This window comes from Microtus pennsylvanicus, chromosome X (assembly GCF_037038515.1).
Source record: "Microtus pennsylvanicus isolate mMicPen1 chromosome X, mMicPen1.hap1, whole genome shotgun sequence".
Lineage (NCBI taxonomy): Eukaryota > Metazoa > Chordata > Mammalia > Rodentia > Cricetidae > Microtus > Microtus pennsylvanicus.
The window spans coordinates 83730051-83752416 of NC_134601.1; the positions used below are offsets into that span (position 1 = coordinate 83730051).

At 42.7% G+C, this 22366-nt stretch overlaps 1 long non-coding RNA gene and 1 pseudogene across 4 annotated transcripts in view; one reads left to right on the top strand and one right to left on the bottom strand.

The window, feature by feature from the left end:
• Positions 1–5911: 5911 nt before the first annotated feature.
• The window catches only part of LOC142840581 (uncharacterized), a 58459-nt gene continuing 42004 nt past the window's right edge, over positions 5912–22366 (top strand). For all 4 annotated transcript variants that reach the window (XR_012908940.1, XR_012908941.1, XR_012908942.1 and 1 more), the window contains exons 1-3: positions 5912–6099; positions 12955–13045; positions 14507–14578. This is a non-coding gene — a long non-coding RNA (uncharacterized LOC142840581). The remainder of the gene's footprint in view (positions 6100–12954; positions 13046–14506; positions 14579–22366) is intronic.
• Positions 15096–15360, bottom strand: LOC142841397 (cyclin-dependent kinase 2-associated protein 1 pseudogene; annotated as a pseudogene).

Below are 22366 nucleotides of genomic sequence, written 5' to 3' on the forward strand. Positions count from 1 at the left end.
TGGAGCCTGTCCTGGAACTAGCTCTGTAGACCAGACTGGCCTCGAACTCACAGAGATCTGCCTGCCCCTGCCTCCCAAGTGCTGGGATTAAAGGCGTGTGCCTCCACCACCCAGCAAATATAGCTGTAGCTGTCTTATTTTTCTCTTTTATTGTTTGTTTTTTTGAAGGGTCTCGTGTAGCTGAAGGTGGCCTTCAACTTTATCCTCCTGTTGGTGCCTCCCAGTGCTGGAATTATAGGCATGTGATACCACACTCACTTTTACTTTTAATGTGTGTGTGTGTGTGTGTGTGTGTGTGTGTGTGTGTGTGTGTGTGTGTGAGAGAGAGAGAGAGAGAGAGAGAGAGAGAGAGAGAGAGAGAGAGATGCAGGGGGTCTAACTTGGGCTCTCACACATGTTAGGAAAGCACTCTACCACTGGGCTATATCCAGCCCTTATGGTCTCTCTCTTCTTTGGTGTTTTACTAGATTGTGTGGCTAGAGCTAGTTTCAAATGATATTTCTGCCCCAGCCTCTCCAATAGCTAAACTATAAGCACATGCCACTCTGCCCTCTTGACCTTCTTTATTTTATGGATAGATGTATAAATGCATGAATGCATGTATGTGTGAGAAATAATATCTGATGGGTCATTTTCAAAGACAACATGCTAAGTGAGTCAGTTTAGGTAGAACTAGGAAGGAACAGGAAACACTGGGCCTCTAGGAGTTGGAACCTGCTAAACTATCTACCCTCCTCCAATTTCTACTAGTCTAGCACTCTCTCCCCAGCTAAAAGTTTAAAATGGAAATTGCTAACAGTCAAGTTTACCTGCAAGGTCATACAACTGATAAGTTTAAAATAACTCGACTGTAAATCAGAGATGAACATATTCATGTTTTGTTGAGAAAAAGACAAATGTAAGTGATGGGCAGTGGTGGCCCAGCCTTTAGTCCCAGCACTTAGGAGGCAGAGGCAGAGGGATTTCTGTGAGTTTGAGGTGGGCCTGGGCTACAGCTATTCCAAGACAGCCAGAGATACACACAGAGAAACTCTGTCTTGAAAAACCAAAAAGAGGATGGCTCAGTGGTTAAGAGAATTGCCTACTCTTCCAAAGGTCCTGAGTTCAATTCCCAGCAACCACATGGTGGCTCACAACCATCTGTAATGAGGTCTGATGCCCTCTTCTGGCCTGCAGGCATACACACAGACAGAATATTGTATGTGTAATAAATAAATAAATATTTAAAAATAAAAAAAAGAAATTCTAAAAAAAAAAAAAACAAAAAGAGGGCTGGAGAGATGGCTCAGAGGTTAAGAGCACTGACTGCTCTTCCAGAGGTCCTGAATTCAATTCCCAGCAACCACATGGATGGTGGCTCACAACCATCTGTAATGAGATCTGGCGCCCTCTTCTGGTCTGCAGCATATATGTAGGGAAAATGCTGTATACACAATTAATAAATAAATCTTCAAAAAAAAAAAGAAAGAAAGAAAAACCAAAAAGAGAGAAAAAGAGGAAGGGGCTTGCTGCACTATGGTTATAAAAATTGTTCTCCCTGGAAACAACCTAGGTTCCCCTCAATAGAAGAATGGATAAAGAAGGTGTGGCACATATACACTTTAGAGTTCTACTCAGCGGTAAAAAACAATGACATCTTGAATGCTGCATGCAAACGGATGCAAATAGGAAACACCATATTGAGTGAGATAACCCAGACCCAAAAAGATGAATATGGTATGTACTCACTCATAAGTGGATTCTACTCATAAATGAAGGACATTGAGCCTATAATTCGTGCTCCTAGAGAAGCTAAATAAGAAGATGAACCCAAAGAAAAACATATAGTTATCCTCCTGGATATTGGAAGTGGACAAGATTGCTGGGCAGGGGTTGGGATCATGGGGGTGGGGGTAAGGGGAGATGGGGAGGGAGAACGGGAGGATGGGGAGAGCTTGGGGAAATGGGATGGTTGGGATGTTGGAGGAGTGGATGTGGGAGCAGGGAAGTTAATATCTTAATTAAGGGAGACATTTTAGGGTTGGCAAGAGACTTGACTCTAGAGGGGTTCCCAGGTGTCCAAGGAGATGTCCCCAGCTTGTTCCTTGGGCAGCAGAGGAGAGGGAGCCTGAACTGGCCTTCTCCTATAGCCACACTGATGAATATCTTGCATATCACCATAGAACCTTCATCTGGCGATGGATGGAGATAGAGACAGAGACCCACATTGGAGCACTGGACTGAGCTCCCAAGGTCCAAATAAGGAGCAGAAGGAGGGAGAACATGAGCAAGGAAGTCAGGACCACGAGGGGTGTGTCCACCCACTGAGACGGTGGGGATGATCTATTGGGAGCTCACCAAGGCCAGTTAGACTGGGTCTGATGGAGCACGTGATCAAACTGGACTCTCTGAACGTGTAGGACAAGGAGGACTGACTGAGAAGCCAAGAACAATGGCACTGGGTTTTGATTCTACTGCATGGGCTGTCTTTGTGGGAGCCTAGTCTGTTTGGATATTCACCTTACTAGACCTGGGGGGAGAGGGGCAGACCTTGGACTTCCCATAGAGTAGGGAACCCTGACTGCTCTTTGAACTGGAGATGGAGGGTGAGGGAGGGTGGGGGGAGGGAGGGAAATGGGAGGAGGGGAGGAGATGGAAATTTTTAATAAAAAAATATAAAATAAAAATTGTTCTCTGCACTCAATCAGCATGCTCAAATGGCTACAGATTTCTGATGATTATCAAGCATTTATCCTTTCAATTTGGTTATTGTCTCCTTTTCAAGGAACTTATTATGGCACTTGAAACACTTAATTTACCATTAAACTATTTGCTATAAAAAGACAGACAGACAGAAAGGAAGGAAGGAAGGAAGGAAGGAAGGAAGGAAGGAAGGAAGGAAGGAAGGAAGGCAGGCAAGGGAAAAAGAAGAGAATGCCTGTAATCCAACACTGGCAAAGGGTGGGGACTAAGATGAGAAGATTCCTGGGGACTCAATAGATAGGCAGCCTAGGGGAATCAATAAGTTTTAGGTTACTAAGTGACCCTATCTGAAAAAATAGTGGAGAGCTTAATAGGAAGATACTTAAAGTCAAAGTCTGGTCTACACACACACACACACAAACCTTTGCACATACACATGCATGTCCCACCCCACATGTACACCTGTACAGACATATATACACACAAATTATATTTTAAATACATTTGCAGATTCTGGCGATAGAACACTGGTTTAGTGTACATAAGGCCCTGTGTTTGATCCCAACCAGAGAAAAAGGAAGGGGTAATGCTAAAAGTATTTGCTGAAAACCTTATAAAATGTTAAAACAAAACCTTCATGTTTTCTCTTCCAAGACCTGCTGCAATTTTAATGAATGTGCTTCTATCTGTACATGGTACAATTTGTCTGAAGTACAGATATTAATTAGTCACAAATGTTGACAATCTACAGATGTCATATCTGAAAACAAACTTTTTTCTTTTCCTTTTCTTTTTTTGGGGGGGAGGGGGGACAGGATCTTATGTAGCCTCAACTGGCCTCGATGTAGACCAGGCTAACCTGTAACCCACAGAGCTACATCTGCCTCTGCTCCTGAGTGCTGAGTGCATATGCCATTAGGCATAGCTTCTTTTTTCTTTTTGAAACAGGGTTCTGCTGGGCAGTGGTGGAGCAGGCCTCTGTGAGTTCGACAGGCTCTAAAACTACAGCGAAACCCTGTCTCGAAACCCCCCCCAAAAAAAAACAAAAAAGGAAAGAAAAGAAAAGAAAAAAGAAGAAGAAAGAAAGAAACAGGGTTTTATTCTGTAGCTCAGGCTGGCATGAAATTTGTTATGTAGCCTACACTGACTTAAAATCAATGATCCTTTGGTCTCATTTCCCAAGTGCTGGGATTATGGGGTCTCAATCACGCTAGACTGGCACTCTACTACTGATCTTCAGACATATCCCCAGCCTTAAAGCTGTCTTTTGTATATTTGTGGTATCTATCTATCTATCTTTCTATCTATCTATCTATCTATCTATCTATCTATCTATCTATCTATCTATCTCAGGGTCTTACAAGTCCCAGGCTGGCCTTGAATTTTCTATGCAGCTGAAGATGACCTTGAAATTCTGATAATTTTGCCTCTACTTTCTGAGTGCCAGCCTTACAGGTGTGTGCAACACTACAGGTTGAAATACTGCTGGGGATCTGAAGTCAGGGCTTTGCCCAGGCTAGGCAAACAGTCTACCAACTAAGCTACATCCTCAGTCCTAAATACAGTTCTTGACATCCCTTATGATTAGAAATCTCAGAGAAATTAAATTACAGAAAATAAATATTTTGGCACTTTAGAGATGATTTTTAACATTTCTAATTATGTTTATAATTTGTCAGATGTAAAAATGTGTTGTTTTAGGGCTGGAGAGATGGCTCAGCAGTTAAGAGCACTGGCTGCTCTTCCACAGGTCCTAGGTTCAATTCTAGGCATCCACATGGCAGCTAACAGTTGTCTGTAACTCCAATTCCAGGGCTTCTGACACCCTCACACAGATATACATGCAGCAAAAACATCAATGAACATTAAATAAATTATTTTTTAAAAGTTGTTTTCCCTAATGGTAACCTAGAGGAATGCTCTTAAATGTAATATTCAGACAGAAAAATATTAGTCTGAGCTTTGTAACTGCAGTCTGTCTCAATTCTGTACAGCCTAATCGAGTACAACTTTTGTTCTGAGATACTAACACTTTTCACCGTGGACTCCAGGTAAATTTAGCTTAAAGGCCTCTTCTGTTGTTCAGATTTGACTAAGAAGGGCTTTTCCATCACACTCCTCTCCTCTCAGAGAAAAAGCTCTTTCAGAAATGAAAGAGGGAATTGTCAAAGTTGAAATGTCTTACTTAAAAGCAGCGACTAGAGCTGAAGCCATGATACCAATTCTTTTGCATGTTATCTATCTGTCCACTAGGTGACGCAATATATCTTATTGTTCGACCTTCTACTCTGTTCTGTTCATGGCATTTGTTTCAGGTCCCAGCCTGCTGCCGTCCATCTGTCCTCCCTACCCGCAGTCTCTCTCCTTTCTCTTTCTCTTTTTACTTGTATGTTTGTGGTGCTCTCCGTGAAAATCCACATGCTAATGAAGTGCTAGATAGACAGGCGCCAGTCAGATTAGTTTTCCTAATCTTTCATGATTCAGAAATTAATAAGAAAGGGGGGCGTAATATTAAGGAGACCCTTAAAAACTAAGATTTTCAACAAGAAACAGCATGCTGGGAGTGAGAAGAGCCTGCCCCAAGTGTCCTGGTTCCAGGGATCAGGAAAAGATTTATCTCCCAGTTTCTGTAACTTGGGCCTACAACTAAATCTACATACATATTTTTCTTTTTTGAAAAGTGAGGGCTTTTGTTTTTGTTTTGTTTGTTCTCCAAGATCTTTTCTGGCCCAGAATTTGCTGTGTAGGTGAGGTTGAACTCTCGTCTTTCTACTCCTCTTAAATGCTGGAATAACAGGCATTCATCATCATGGTCAGCCTTTTTTTTTTCCTTTTTTTTTTTTTAAACAACTGGAATATTAGGCACAACAAGAAACACTCAGAGGTTTAGTTAGCAGAGCTCCAGAGAGGCAGAGAAGGCTTGGGGGGTAGGTCAGGAAGGGAACACGTCGAGAGACTTGTTAATGGAATGGTACATTTAGAAGAATGAGGAAAGTATTGACAGAAGAGCGAGCTGAGGAAGGGGTGGGTGGTGGGCGCTGGGTGGGAGCAGAGAGATGGGAAAAGCAGGGTGGGCTAAGGCCCTGGGTCCGGGGCAAGGAGTGAAGGCTCTGTGGGCTGCTGTAGGTTTTAGAGGGGCGCTCTGAGGCGGAGGGAGGGCAGGGGGGACCGAGGATGGGGGGGGACATGGAGTGGGGCGCATGCGTCGGAGCGCTCTGCTGCGCTCCCTGAGAGGCTGTGAATTTGTGGCATCACCGCAGAGGCTGCGAGTACAGCAGGTTTCGTACCTGGCGCTCACCGCCGTTAATTCAAGGTTGCTGTCACCTAGGCACGTCTCTCTTTCCCAACGCTCTCTCCACGCTCTCCGCACCGCAGAAGTAAGGATTTTTGCTACTACGACACTCGCTTCAGCAAGAGGTAAAAGAACGACGAAGGGCAAAAATATAACATGGAGGGCGGCAGAGGGAACGTGGGTCAGGAAGATCCTTAATTTGTGCACTCTTCCCTTTGACGGGAGGGAAAAATGGAGGCCAATAGAGCCCCAGCCCTCCAAAAGGATGTTGACCATTTACTTAATATTATGAAAAAGATTGTTTAGACAATCTTCTAAGCACGTTTGGGGCACCTGAGCATCACTGCTTCCCTTGACATCCTATTGAAAACAAAACTTTCGAGTTCTTTATTTGTTACGAGTGTATCAAAAGGATGAGGCTTTATCTGTTTGTTTAATTGGTTGATTTTTGGTCGTTGTACCACCCCCCCCCGCCCGTGTGTGTGTGCGCGCGCGCGTTCTCGTATTGAGGCTGAGGGATGCGGGTTTTGAACTCTCAGCCATCATACTAAAACTGGGATTAAAGGCGTAAATTGCCACGCCCGGCTGATTCAGTGGTTTAGTACACGATGTGTCCTTGCTTTTGTTTAGGTTGGAGGGTTTTTACTATATTAAGGGAACCCGCGGACTCCATAACCTCTCCCTTACGATGCTGGCGGATTGCATCTAGATTTGGGATGCGCTTTATCACCTACGATGCCTTTTTTTCCCCATATGCAATTTAGCTGGTTTATCACAGTTAACCATGCTAGGTTATGTCGTTAATGATACCCTTAGACACCAGGGCACAACATTGGGGAGAAACGCGTGCAGATGCACCGGTCATATAAATATAGTCATTCACAGACACAGGGAGGGGTAATAGACTAGCAAAGACATGCACGCTTGGCGTGGACTTTTCGATCCCAAGTGAGGAATCGTAGCACCAAGAGGTGGCGCTCAAGTACTTTTGAGAAAAATCTGACATAAAGGGAGGGGCTCCACTGGCACGGGCGATCGTGTAGCGTTCGGTAAGGGTGGGGTAGAGAGGCGAGAAAGTGTAACCACGCATGCTCGTTGCAAGCAAACGAGTCTACGCGGCAATCAAAGTGCGCTTGCGTAAGGGAGCACGCTGACCGTTTTAAGTTCATAGCTAGGGATGGAGAAGTGCGCTTGCGTGTTGCCAATGGCTTAGCTGGGAGGGCGGGAGGCGCGCGCAAGGTTCTGGTAATTATGATTGCGAAATAGCGAGTGGTTCGGTAAGTTGTCCTTCGTCCAAATCGCCATTTTAGGCTAGGAGAGGCAAATCTACTTTTCTACTTGTTGAAGGGATCAGTCGGAGTTGGAGGCTACGGCCAAACCCAATGAAAATCATTCAAGAATCTTGTCTCTCCCTGGTCAGTCTGATAATGAGAATTTTAAAATGCAGCGTAGTGAGGCTGTAAAATGTTGCTGCCGCAGCATGTTGCGCTTAACTATCCACCCACGTCCAGACAAAGCCTATTCGAAAGACTCCTGAATCATCCTGGCCGATCTTGGTCCTCGGATTTATCCCACCAGAGTAGCCGAACGCAGTGACTACGATGTCTGCCTAAAGCGCGTGCAGCTTTCTCCCCTACAGAGTATACACGAGAGGATTTGGTTAGTTCTAAACGCAATAACTTTGAAACCTAAGATCTGGGCAAACGATCATCTGAAACTTACTGACACGCAGACACAAAGTAAAAGCAGTGGAAATATGAAAGAATCCCGAGCTCAGGCCCGCCCTTTTCTCTTCCTATCTATCTATCTATCTATCTATCTATCTATCTATCTATCTATCTATCTATCTATCTATCTATCTATCTATCTATCTCTATTCCTAATGTAGAACTTTCTGCATGGTTTGATCTGAGGTAAAGTTGGGAAATTGGAGGTTGGTTGTTACATTTTGTTTGTCTGCTGACCTTTTGTGCCTCTTGAGGATTGCTAGTGAAAATATAGTTAATTTCTAAAACTGATCTTTTAGCTTTCAGATATAGGAAAGGATACAGAGTTTTAGAATGAGATTTCTGTTAATCCTCTCCATCTTTTGCTGTTCCTATTTCAATCTCTGGGCCTGTATCTAATATGTACAGGTCTATAGTACTTACTAGCACAAGATACCAGTCTAAATGTTTTATATGATGCTATAGGATAGCTATAGTATTACTCATTTTATTACAGTTGAGAACTTTGAGGAACACAGATTAATTTGCCTAAGGTTTTATAGGTAATTGAATGGTCGAGCCTGGGTACTTCTCCACGATTTATTGTTGCATAATCCTGTGCTCTTAAGCATTCCTTATCCCTTAGAACGAAGGACATGTTTAAGGGAATTATTTCAATTTTTGTCTGAAATCATAAACCTTAAACAAATCATTAAGAGAGGTGACTGTTTACTGTTTTTACCTCAATGCATAGTAAGTATTTGCTTAAAAGAATGAAAGACAAAAGTGAATTTTTGATTTGGCACCTCTGGGCGTGGCGTGGCTCTTTATGTACACTTGTCTTTTGTATTTGTCGTTCTGCAGAGGCCATAAAATGGCCGACTGCAGCACGCTGGACACACCCTTGTTTTTGCTTGATTTATTATTTGTTCCAAGGGTTTAATGCGACCAGACTTGGCTGCATATTTTTAAAAGACATTTTATTGCTAATTTGTTGTGTTGGCTCTAATGTCTAATAGTGTAGATTAACTTTTGCTGGTAATATAAAAAAAAAAAAAGTACAAGTTAAAATTATTAGAATAGGTCCACGAATATGGAATTGTTATATCAAATAGTATGATCATTTTAACACTTGGTCAAATAAAATTTGCCAAATTCTTCCCCAAAAGGTTGTGACATTTTTTTTTAACTCAGAAGTACTGTGTTGTGTATTTAGATAAATTGTTTAAAAAACAGCATCTTATTTCCTTTTCCTTAGGTTAATTTTTTTTCTGTGTATGTTTCTCAGTTTTATTTTTAATCGTGTGATATTTTATATCTTAATATCTGTTGAAATTTTAACTTTATTGCACATTGCCTATTAGTGTTCTGTTCTGATTTTTATAACCCCAGTATTTGGGAGAACGAGGCAGGAGGATTGCTATAAGTGCTACATAGCAACACCCTGTCTCATAAAACAATAACAAAAATCCATTAAGGGACACAGAAAAATTACATCTTGACAAAACCATCTGAACCAAGGGACTTTTTTTGTATGTTTCAGAATAACAATTTTAGTAAAACATAAGATTTGCTGTACCAGACAAGTCATACAAAATTATCACACCCCCCCCCCAAAATTTTGTCTTTTGAAGGGAGTAATCTACATTTTATAGTAAGGGCTGTGGGGTTTATTTTCTGGTTTGGGATCAGTCTGTTTGTTTATCGACAGCGTCTAAACACTTAGACATTACTAGAAGAGAATATTTTAAAGAACTGGTGATATGTTTTTAAAACATGTAAGTAAAGTACCATAAAGAAGGGCAGAAAACACATCATCCCTGACGTTCATCCTGACAATTTTTTATTCTTAAACCACGATAGGGGAAATAATGAAAACAGAGCCACTGCTGTAAAAGTTGTGCAAAAGCCTAAATGATGCTGCATTTTTATTTATTTATTTATTTTTTTGCTGATGGATCCTCTGGATTAGGAGCATATTTTAAAAAGCCCTGCAGAACTGTGGGTGTGCAGTACTGGTTACAGCGTGTCTTTCAAAATGAAAACATTTTCTCAATTTGTCTACATTAAAATACACAACTTGGTCATGAAATACACTTAAGATGCTGCCAATTCTGGGTATTTCAGGTTTAAACTCCCTTCCCCAAAAAGGGAATTCTGATGGTCAGCAGTGACCACGTGAAAGTAACTCTTTGTTCTTGGGCATTGTCCGTCTCTTCCCCCCTCCCGCCCCACTCGTAAGGTTATGCCGCTGGGGCTGCTGGAGCCTTGGCTGACTTCCAGTTCCTTACGTAGGCGAGAAGGATGTGAACGCTAGATAGACTCACATCACCTCCTAAATATTTTTCTCATATGATTCTGGTTTAAAGCCGGAAAGTTGTTCAGCCAGCAAGCTCAGGCTTTCCCTAAAGATCCCTAGTGGAGTGCTTAACCATCTTGTTGGCTTTTGCCTCTTACGCGTGGAAGGCTCAGCATCCATTTCCGGGTGACATCGTGTCTACTGCTGCCGGCACCACAGCCCCTTGGGAAATGTAGGCTCAGAACGTACACAGCATGAGCCTACTCCACCCACACCCCTTACCCCCGTCCTAAGGAAGCATCTTTTCCCGCGCATCACGCGCGGAGCGCGGGTGGCAGAAACGGAAGTTACGTGCTACGCGCGCCGGTGAGTGGGGACGGGAAGGGGGGGTAACTGGAGCACAGGCGCTTGCTGCACTCCCTGCAGCGCTTCCTGCTGTGCCTTGGCCAGATGGTGGGATTTCCGGATAAATTTTTACAGTGGTAATCTCTCCTCAAAGAGACTCCCACTGTTGCACAGTTTTGAAAAAAGGAGTGAAAATGTTTCATTATGTTTTTTAATGTGCAAGTGAATCAGGTGTTCTCAGACGTGGGGAAGAGTGTTCTTTGATACCTGAAACCCGTTACTCCTGGTACATACGCTTTGGGTTTTGTTTTTTGTTTTTTTGAAACAAGGTTTCTCTGCAGCTTTGGTGCCTGTCCCGGAACTAGCTCTTGCTTAAGGTTTATTAGATAATACAAATACAGTGGTCTAACATTTCTCTCTCTCTCTCTCTCTCTCTCTCTCTCTCTCTCTCTCTCTCTCTCTCTCTCTCTCTCTCTCTCTCTCCCCTCCCCTCGGTTTTTTCGAGACAGCCCTACCTACCCTGGAACTCACTCTGTAGACCAGGATGGCATCGAACTCTCACAGAGAGTCTCTGACTCCCAAGTGCTGGGATTAAAGACATGTGCCACCACCGCGTGGCAGTCTTAACATTTCTATCCCATATTCATGTCTCATCTATTTTGCATTTAATAGTCTATTTTTATCTTTGTGTGTGTGTGAGGGGAGATATCTCATGTAGTTTAAGATCCTCCTGCCTCCAGTACCCCAGTGCTGGGATTGTGGGTGGCATTGCTAAGTCTTGTTTTTAGTTATTATTTATATTTTTTTTCCTTATTTTTGAAGAAGTCTCACAGACGTGGCTCAGGCTAGTCTGGTGCTCCCTGTATAATGCATGCTGGCTGCCAGTATATGGAGATCGTCCTTCCCTAGACTCCCAAGTACCAGGATTATAGCCCTGACAAACGGAACTTTTTTATTATTATCAGAATAGATCGTGGATTTGGGAGTTTAAAGGAGCCAAGTAGGCTTAATTGCTTTCGACTACTTAGTTCCTCTGACTTTACCCTAGTTAGTTGTACCATCTTATTTTTCAGCGTTTTTCTAGCTGTAGATAGTATTAAATAGGCTTGTATGTGGTAAGTTGGAATGACTATGGTTGAAAACATCCTTTTTGGAGCACTGTGTCTTTCCATCCCATGCCGGCATCTGCTTCTCCAATCTAACTAGGATCAGAAATTAAGGAAAATGCTAATTATTAAAAAGCCAAACAGTTTTAAAAAGTATTTAACCCTTGATTTGTGCAACTGGTTTTTCTCCTGCAGTTGTTAACCCCCAGCAGCCTGGAGAAGCCCACCCTGGGAAAAATTTTACATCAGCCATTATAGTATTAAGTCTTACAGCACCTATCAGATTGTGTTCTGACAGTTTACATGGTTGTTTTGTTATGTTCCCATGAGGCCAGGGCAGATTTCATTTCCAAAGCTCATTCTGGCATATTAGTAGGCCTCAGTAATATTTATTGGATGAATAAATGAAATAGTCATCGACAAACCTTTGTGTGCCTGCTAAAGTGATCTCTACAGGTTCTTGACTGTCAAGTGTTTCTTCAAAATGATAAGGCACGTTTCCTAGTCATTTATTTTCTCCGGGATTTTTGCATTTAGATTTGAGGCCTTGGTATTTACACGTTTCTGCTGTTGGTATTGCTGACATTTACTTCCTTGGTGGGACCTGGGTGCTGTTTGTTAGAGCTGAGCCTCATCCTAATGGCCCAGTGTTTGCCTGATGCTCTTTTTTGTTTTCACTCTTTCTTTTCTACCCCTCCCTCACACACAAGGCACCTTCACCACTACTGGAGTCATGTAGTATAAAGGCATGTAGCCCCAGGATCCCATGTAAATACGTTTCTGTTGGAAATGAGCCACGTTCACTTCAGAACACTTTTACCTCCAGATACTCTGGCAAAACCTTTACCCCACTTCATGCACCTAGGATCCGTTTAGCATTTTAGAAACGCATTCAGCAGCCTATGGTAGGCACAGCATTTGAAAGTTTAGGCAGGAGGATCGCAAATGAGTTGAAGGTAATGTGGGATACATATAGGATAGCCCCCCTCTCCTCCCTTTATCCCCCCCCAAAGGTTGGTATTACTTTTGGCAACTCTTGTTTTATCAGATATGCTAGAAGCTTTTAAGTTTTTAGGGTCTTATAGTTACTAATTGTCTTTCAGGATCTATTTTTGAGCATTAACTCTAGACCGTCATTTTTCTTTTTGTGTTCTTCCAGGAAGAATAGTTTATTGAGTGCACTGCAAGAGGATGGCCTGCTTCCCCTTTAAAATATACCCGTGATAATGACTTGAAGGATGTGGACATGGCAAATCTAGATGCCTTGCCACTTGCTTCCCTGCCCACACCATGAATATTTGCAGTGAGATTGCAGAGCTTTGGATTGAGGCAGAGAAGTAGGCTGAGGCAAATATTTAGACTTTGGTCCCTATGCTTGGTTTTGTTTATTTTTGGCGATGCCGGGAACTGGAACATGCTAGAACCCTGTACATGCTAGATATGCTAACTAAGTGCTGTCCCAGTGAATTACAACAGTATCTTCTGTTTGGGGTAGGCACTAAACTTGTGCTTTGTTTTGTTCAGGTCTGATTTCTTAGAACCCTAGCTATCTGGCATATGTACCTGAGGATGACGGAATTTATATGAGGCCTCTGCGCGAGTGCTGGGATTACAGGTTTGTGTCACCGTTCCTGTTTTGTTTTTCTTCAAGGCTAGTAATGCAACCTAGTGCTTCCTGCGTGTTAAATGAATACTTTACCAACTCATCTATATTATCATCACCACCAACCCCACCCCTGACTTTTAAAAAAAGAACTCACTTTTTTGAGATAGTGTCTCATGTAGACCAGTCTGGCCTCAAACTTCTCAGCTCCTGTCTCAGTCTCCAAAGTGCTAGGATTGCAGGTATGTGCTATTTGACCTGGCAATTAATAGTGTTACTTTTGTTTTTTAGCCTTTATTTTTGTGAATATGCATGTTTTGCCTGCAGGTTCATGCAGTGCCCTCAGAATGGTGTTCTCTAGTTCCCCAGAAGAACATACTGGGTCGCTTGGAACTGGAGTTATTCTGGGTTGAGAACCACCAGTTTGGGTACTGGGAAGAGCAGCCGATGCTCTTAACTGCCAGAGCCATCTCTCTAGTCCCTCAATTTTTTTTAATGCACTAATTTTTAAATTAAGTAAGGCCATTTGTTATCAGTTGTATGCTTTATAGAAAGAGGTGTGGAGAATGGGTAATGGTTGAAAAAATCAAAAACCTAAAACCACAGGGCTATACATCTGGTGCAGAGATGGCTCTGCTTCTGGGGCAAGAGCTGCACTTGCATGAAGCCTCTTTGTAGAAGCGCTCCTGGCTGCACTTCAAGGCATATTTCTTCTTGGAAGAGCTGGTGCAAAAACTGGATTCATTTGTAGCACAGGAACAATTCGGGAGTGGAGGCAGCAGCCGGTGTGCTAGGAGGAGGCCTGATCTAAGCTTCTAATTTTTCACCAGAGAAGCCAGGAGTACGAAGTAATTTATTTACTCAGATGTATTCTGCTAGCCAACTATGGTATTGATAAGAGTTTAGAGCCTACCCCTCACCCAAGACAAAAGCTCACTGTTTTGATGGTCTCCCTAAGAGTCTGTGGTGATTCATTTTGCTACACTGAAAAGTTAAAGGGCTATAAGTCAGATAGATGTAAGGAAGAGTTAACTCTGCTTCAGGGTATAAATTTATGGGAGTCCAAGGCCCTGACTTTGATTATCACCAACACCAAAGCAAACATTAAAAGCAAGAAAACCCCACCCTAATAGGGTTGAGATTGAAGATCTGGGCCACTGTTTCCTGCAAGGGCTTAATCATCCCTTGCATCAAAAGAAAAGTAACATGGAGGAACATTGTTGAGCCTTATGTCATGATGTGTTCTTTCTGGAGGTAACGTAACTTGCTACGTTTCTTACACCACCTGATTATGAATGAAAGTACCCACATAGAATGCCTAATTCCTAGATTTTGTAATGAAAATTTTTACTGTATTTGCTTCATCTTATTCATTCCCGATTGTTTGTTTGTTTTTTTTGTTAATGAGAATAAGCTTTATTACATCAAGGAATAAATACAAAGATGCAACAGTTGGAGTTGTTTTCCTTCCAGATGTGACCATCTCACAGGAAACACGGAACTGAGATCCACAGTGTCAGGAGGCGTTTGCAGGGGGCGTGGCAAGTGGGTAGATCGCTCTTTCTTCTGTATTTATAACTTGTGCATGTTTAAGATTGACTTCAAAGCACTCGGTCATGCAAAGGCTTAAGCAGAACGGCTCTGTGAAGCAGGGTCTACACTGTCCACAGGCAGGCCAGCTTACTAAGCAGATGTGCTGTGCTCTGCACTCAAGTCCGCAGAGGCAGGTGAGCTCATAGAAAGGAAGTCAACTGGGGTGAGGCGAATGGCAAGTGTATCCAAAGGGAGATTTTAAAGGGGACACTGGTATTTGGGGGCAAACAATAGCTTGCTGTGAAGTGGCTTCACAAACATCTTTCAAATCAATGCTTGGGAAGAAAAAAAAGAGCTGGATCATTTCTAACTACTTAAAATGCACGCCGTCAGTAACAGCAAAATGCCTTCCCAGTCTTCTGGATGTGGGTTCAGAGCTTAATGACTATGGCAGGAAAACCACTGCCGTTTTGAACAAAGCCTCTTATCCCCACGGGGTAGTGAGATGGGCCTTCAGACTGGCCAGGGGCTAGGACCTGGCATTATGTTCCGTTTCTGCCAAGCACTCCCGAACCAGGCTTCGGGCATGAAAGATGCCTGGTTTTAGTCTCTCCATGGCGCTCTTGCTCCCTGAGTACATGGGTCTGACCTCTTTCCCCCAACTCTTCAATGTTGGCCAGCAGCTCTGTATATTTACTCTGATGCACTTGGCTATTTCCAGTTCCCTGGGTGTAGCCTAGTGATGGTGGCCCATAGTCACTTAGCAGCTGGCAATACTGGGAGGATGTCGCCATAATAGTAGAAGGCGAGTGAACACTTCCAGCATGGAGGCGGCGGGGGGCATGTCAGTACGACATCCCCGCAGGCGGCAGGTGTGCTGGGCAGAGCCGGGCTAGGCAGCAAGCGCGGCAGTGAGGCCCGGCCCGGGCCGGGCAGCCCCACGTTCCTGCGCCTGTCGGAGTGCCCGTGCACTTTTTGTTGTCGCCGGCTCGGGCCGCGCTGGCAATTATGGCCATCCCTCACCCTGCCCACCGCCGCAGTAGACCATCCATCGGGTCCCGATTGTTGGGTTTTAAAAATCTTTGTTGTGCTGGCCAGGGGAGGCAAATGCCTTTAATCCCCAGCGTTTGGGAAGCAGAAGCAGTGGTGTTCACGGCTAACCTGGTCTACAGAGCTAGTTCCAAAACAACCAGGACTGTTACTCGGAAACCCTATATTAACAAAACAAAAACATTCTGTTTTATCTTGTATCTAATTCACCAGGGTGTAGAGGAGCAGCTTTTTTATCTGTTTTGTTGTATTTTGTTTTTTGAGACAATAACCGGGTTTCTCTGTAGGTTTGGAGCCTGGCTGGAACTCACTTTGTAGGCCGTGGTGGCTTCATCACAGAGATCCTTCTGTCTCTGCCTCATCAGTGCTGGGGATTAAAGGCTGCCCTACCACCACCAAGCCCATTTTGCTTTTGAAAGAAAGGTTTTTACTCTTTGTTTGCTTAAAACTGGAGATGAAAGGAAAGGTGTTAAACCCTTTTTCTTCCTCAGGAGCAAATGGCTTCCTAAGTATTCCCTACTGGATAAAAGTCTAAAATAAAATGACAATGGCAGTGTTGTTAGCATTTACAATCCTAGTCACAGGGTTTTAAATTTACCCTGCTACTGAGTTTTTCTTTGATCAATGAGAAAAAGAGTTCAAAGCCAGCAGGTGGTGAGGTAATGCCCGGCTTTACTCCCCAGCAGGCAGAGACAGGTGGATCTCTGTGTTCAGGCCAAAAGGTCACGCAACAGGGGGCTAAGCAGGGACCCCAGTTCTCTAAAAACAAAACAAGACGAACAAAAAGGAAGCTGACCTGAGTCGCACACTGCTTTAATCCCTAAGCAGGCACCGCACGTCTCTATAAACAAAACAAGACGAACAAAAAGAAACCGGACAAAAGTGCCTCACTGCTTTAATCCCAGCTTGCAGGAGGCAGAGACTCGCGGATCTCTGCGTTTGAGGCCAGTCTGGTCTACAGGGCAAGTTCCAGGACAGGCTCCAAAGCCACAGAGAAATCCTGTCACTCTGGGGTACCTCTGTTAATAATTTAAATGGAAGGGTAGAAACCATCTCATAGTCCTCTTTATATTTCTCAGGGTTTTTTTGTTTTGTTTTGTTTTGTTTTTGTTCTGGTTTTTCAAGATGGTTTCCTGTGGCTTTGAGGCCTGTCCTGGAACTAGCTCCTGCAGACCAGACTGACCTCGAGGCATGCGCCATTACTGCCCGGCTCTTTATTTCTCTGTAATAAAGGTTTATGTTCATTACTAGGTGTATGTATCCCCAAATATGTACTTAGGGATATATAAAAAAGGTTTAAGGGTGGGCATGTCCACAGTTTTGATAGCAGTAAATAATGGGAAACCTATTCATGAGTAGGAATTCTGTTAAATAAAATTTTCGTATTTGTGCACAATAGAACCGCAAGCTGGGTGTGATAGCACAACCTGTCTCAAAAACATATCAATGTAGAAGAAACTCAAAACAGCAATCTATTTTTTTATTTCTTTATTTTGTTTTCCAAGACAGGACTTTTCTGTGTAGCCATGGCTGTCCTGGAACTTGCTTTGTAGACCAGGCAAGCCTTAGACTCATTGAGATCCGCCTGCCTCTGTCTCCCAAGTGCTGGGATTAAATGTGTGCCCCACCATCACCCAACTTCAGAATTATAAAATTAATGTTATAAAAGATTTACTTGGACGTTGGTGGCGTATGCCTTTAATCCCAGCACTCAGGAGACAGAGGCAGGCAGATCTCTGTGAGTTTGAGCCCAGCCTGGTCTATAAGAGCTAGTTCCAGGACAGGCTCCAAAGCTACAGAGAAACCCTCTCTCAAAAGAAAAATAAATAAATAAAAGATTTACTAATAGATTTGCTTAGTAGAATTAGCACAAAGTAGAATTGGCTAGGGGAGCTCTACCTCTAAAAGACAGGCAACCAGGCAGTCCTATTAGAGATTAAAAGAAATTCAGGGTACTAGGGTGTAAAATGTTTATTCATCATGATTAACCATCTTTTAAGGCCCATTCCCATAACAAAGGAGACAATCCTGATTTAACCAGACATTAGAACATTCCCAGAAAATATGCTTCTAACTGGCAGCGCAAGGGGGCAGTGTAGATTCACAGCCAAGATTAAGGCCTGCCTTTCCATGAAGCCCCAGGCTATCTTTTGGGAAAAGCTTAATTCTGCCAGATGGAATATCATCCTGGGTAACAACTATTTGAAAAGAAAACTTTCATGTATTTAAGAAACATTCTGAAAAGAAAAATAAAAAGGAATTCTGACTAAGTGGACAATGGTGGCACACACCCCTTGTCCCAGCACTAAGGTGACAGAGGCAAGCAATTCTCTGAATTCAAAGCCAGCATGAACCTCAAGAACACCACCACCCAAAAAAGAGAAAAAAATAATCATGGCACTCTCTTTGGTATTTAAATCTCCCATTGTCCAAGTGGCCAGGCTGAATCTCCAGTGTCTGTTTATATTGCTCAAAGTGTAACCTCGAGCCAATAGAGGTTTAAGGATGACAGCATATGCGGAATGCATAAGCCTAAGGTGTATGTAAGGCAGTTAAATCTATTCAAGGCAGGCTCCTCTTTGAGCATTAGGCAGAACTGGATGAGCATTATTAAAGAGTTTTTTTCCTTTATTAATCTCTTAAGTGTGTGGGGTGATTTCTCACTGGAAAAGGGATATGGCAAAATAAAAAGACAGCAATAAGGTGAGTATGGTGACCTAGTCCTGTAATTCTTGCACCTGGGAAGCTGAGGCAGCATAATCAGTTTAGAGTCATCTTCGCTATATAGAGTTTAAGGCTTGCCTGAATTAACTGAGACCCTGGCTCAAAACAAAACAAATGTCTTGTGGGTCCAGGGGGGTCTCGCAAAGATGAGAATACCACCAAGTCTAATAAACTAGAAGCAAACTTTGTTCTAGAAATCAGATCCTAGGAAAACCAGAAGCAAACTTAAAAATGAAAAATAAAAATAAAACATCGCGGGGCACAGAAGCTTATCAGCTAGCTGAGACTACAGCCAGAGACGGTGTTTGTTAGGCTGTGGCAAAAGGCCGGTTTATGAACCCACTTTTTATAGTAGGGACACCAGGCATTAGCTCTGAACAAAGGAATTCTTAACCTTGCCCTGACTCTTGGGTTAGTCAGCAGAGACCCTAAAGAGGGGAGTGAATGCTAATGTCAATGAGTAACTAGGCAGCCATTATGAAATATGTTTCAGAGGAGATTACAACAAAGGTCATTAATTGCAAGAAAACAGGTGTCTTTAGCAATTAGTCAGAAAGGGACTGCTAGTAATACTAGAAGGTTAATAAATTAGGATTAACTGGTTCTTAGGCTGAGAATTTAGGAGATAGCAGAAAGCTTTTCATATTATCTCAAGTTAAAACTCAGATATTGACTGTCATACTTTACAGCCTCCATTATCAGAGCTCATCAATTAACCCATTGTATTCATCCACTGTCTCCTGGTACTTCCAGGTGTAAACTGGAGTCTTATGCCTCTCCTCTGGTGGCGCCAGTTTTTCATAACGGAGACAGTGTCTAACCCAGAGGTCACATATCTCTGTCTTCTAAAGGTTAACTCAGTTCATATCTGTCATTTATCAAGGATGGCCAGGACACTACTCTCAATCTGTAGGGAGCTCTTGCCTTGTAAATAAAACAGCCAATTATAAAATGACTAATGCTTCCCAAGCATCTGAGAAAATGACTGAGCCTTGATCTGCTGAGAAAGCTGCTGACAGTCTGTTCTCATTCTCCTAGACTTATAACTTTATATTTCTTTATTTTTACATTTTTATTTTTGGAATCTACATTTTTATTTCATTCTCATGAATGAATATTTGACATATATTGCATTATAGAAATTTAAGAAAATGGTTGCTATAACTTTGATAAATTCAGAGCTCCTGTTTATCCTTACACATGAAAATTAGGATAAATATACCTCACTTGTTAGCCTGGATGGCTTTGTTTTTGTCCTTAATAGAATTGTGGGGATTTTTTTCTTACTTTGCAAGGGGTTGAGCAAGGCCTTGAATTCATTCAGCATGGCACTCTTAACACCGCTGCAGATAGTCAGTCTACTTACTCCCACTGAGTTGAGCTTTTATTATTGGTTGGCAATACTAGGCATCTTAACTCAGGACCTTGGACTTCAGTGGATGCAGGTACAAAGATCTGTTTCCTGAAGGGTTTTAGGGTTTTTGCATCTGACGAAGTTCTTTTCCTCTTCAGTGCAGTAACCTTAACAGAAGTAGAGTAAATAGAGCAGGACTTGGAGGCTAAGACATTCATTTAGAAAAGAGCGGGCCTGCGTCATGACAGCAGGGAGTTGTGGTAATAAGCTTCTTTTTTTTCCACCCAGAGAAAGGAACTGCCAACCAGGCAAGTGTAGGCATTTTACAGACCACGGTTTATTTCCCTGTTAGGTCATGTCCACATTCCTTTTCCCACTTTTGGCTCTATGGATTAAACACATTATAAAATGGGGAGTGGCAGCAGCTGCTCGTGGCTGTGCAGATCTTAATCTAGTAACTTCCACCTTTAGTTTCCCCCCAATAAAAGGAGAAATCAAATTCCCTTAAGGTGTCTGCTCTCGCCCCAAGTTGGCTAGGCACCAGACTTTCCCCACGTATGGTGAGAGAGCTTTTCTGGCCACTAATAGACCAGAGAACTGATGGTGTTTGGCTGGGGTTGGTGGTGATTGAAACTAAGGAACTTGAGCCCTAGGAATCAGCTCCTTAGGCTTTCTGAGGTTTAGATTGATGATTGCTTATGAGTCATGAAGACACAGGAAGCCTAGCAGTTTTAGCTGGTACCAGTTACATCTAATGGCAGGTTAATAGCCTGGGTTTTGGTTCATTACTGAATTGCTAGATTTTTGGGTTACTTTTTATGGTAAGCACCTAGGGACTGTAAACATACAAGCGATAGGATGCCCCCTTAGAACCAAGGAATACTTGGGGCCTTTGGCTTTTCCTTTGACATCTTAGCTCCAAGTTATTCCACCACGGAGGAGTCTTAGAGATTAAGAGACTAGCCACTATTGATAACAAGAGCAGCAGCTGTAATTTGCTACTGAATAACTGGCAGTGATTTATTTATTTATCCAGAACCAAGAGTTTTGTGAGTCACATGCTATCTACTGATGATGACTAAACGAAGGATTGGTTACCTTTGAGGGTCTCTGTTCCTTTGAGATGGGTGTACTAAGGTTGAACTGAGGTTTCGGTCTTTTTGCCTCAGCCTTTGTGCGCTGGAGATAGTATACATATACCATCATATGTTGTGTTCGGCTATCCTGGTCAAAAATAGGAAATGTAGCTTCGTAAGACTGCCAGACATAAAAAGCTGGTCAAGGAGTCCAACCTGTCCCACATTCAAAGATAAGGCTAATGAAGCCTCAGGGGAAAGAATTGAATGTAACTAAGGTCTAGAGTTCATATATATTTGAGTGTTTTGTATAGTTACTTGGTACCTCTACCCAAACTAACTTTATTTTTGTCGAGAGCTAGGAGTCATTCAGGTTGTGTATGCTTGGCAAGACGTCTACCCCTGCTCTCAATCCTCTAGACTTTAGAGGGTTTTTGTTTGTTTTTGTTGAGACATTCTTGCTTCATGGCTCATGCTGGCCTTTTATGTAACCCTTATGCCCCAGTCTCGAGAATGCTGGGATTACAGGCCTATGCTACCTTGCTTATCCAAAGTTGACTTTAGAAGGAAGAAGGGCTTTTCAGGAAAGAAGGAATACAGGGAGCATAGAAGGAAGAAGTGAAGGTAACGGGACAGTGTGATCAAAATATATTGTATATGTGCATGATAGTGTCAAGGGATTAGATTTTTTTCCCATCCAAGTACTAACCAGGCCCGACCCTGCTTAGCTTCCGAGATCAGACGAGATCGGGCGCGTTCAGAGTGTTATGGCCGTAGACGGGATTAGATTTTTTAAAAAGCAAAAATGGACTGGAGAGATGGCTCAGTGGTTAAGATCACTGATTGTGTCAGGCAGTGCCAGGACACCTTTAATCGTACCAGAGAACTCTTGAGTTCAAGGCCAGCCTAGTTGTAGACTAGTTGTAGCACAGCCAGTGCCACACATAGAAACACTGTCTCAGAGGGAGAGAAAGAGAGAGAGAACAGCCCTGACTGCTTTTGCAAAGGACCCTGATTTAATTCCCAGCACCCACTTGGCAGCTCACAACTGTCAGTAACTCTGTGAGACATACATGCAGAAAAAAACACCAATGCACATAAAATTTTAAAAAAATATATTTTTTCTTTTTTTCCTTTTTTTAGTTTTTCGAGACAGGGTTTCTCTGTAGCTTTGGAGCCTGTCCTGGAACTAGCTCTGTAGACCAGGCTGGCCTAGAACTCACAGAGATCTGTCTGCCTCTGCCTCCCGAGTGCTGGGATTAAAGGTGTGCACCACCGCCCAGGGAAAAATATTTTTTCTAAAGCAAAAATGGGTATATGGCAAGAGTAAATTGCTGGTTTTAGTTATAAACATAAATGTATTATTCATTTATTTGTTGTGCCCAGGAGTAAGCTAATGTTTAGACTACCCTGGAGAGATAAAGTAGAGGGAGGGAAAAATGAGAAGTCTGTGTTATGACTACATGGATGGCAAAGGAGGAAAAGCAGAAAGAAAATAAAGCTGGATTTCATACCTTGACTGTTCCATCTTCATTTATTTATTAATTAATTTATTTTTTGCTTTATTGGTTTTTCAATCCAAGGTTTCTCTAACTT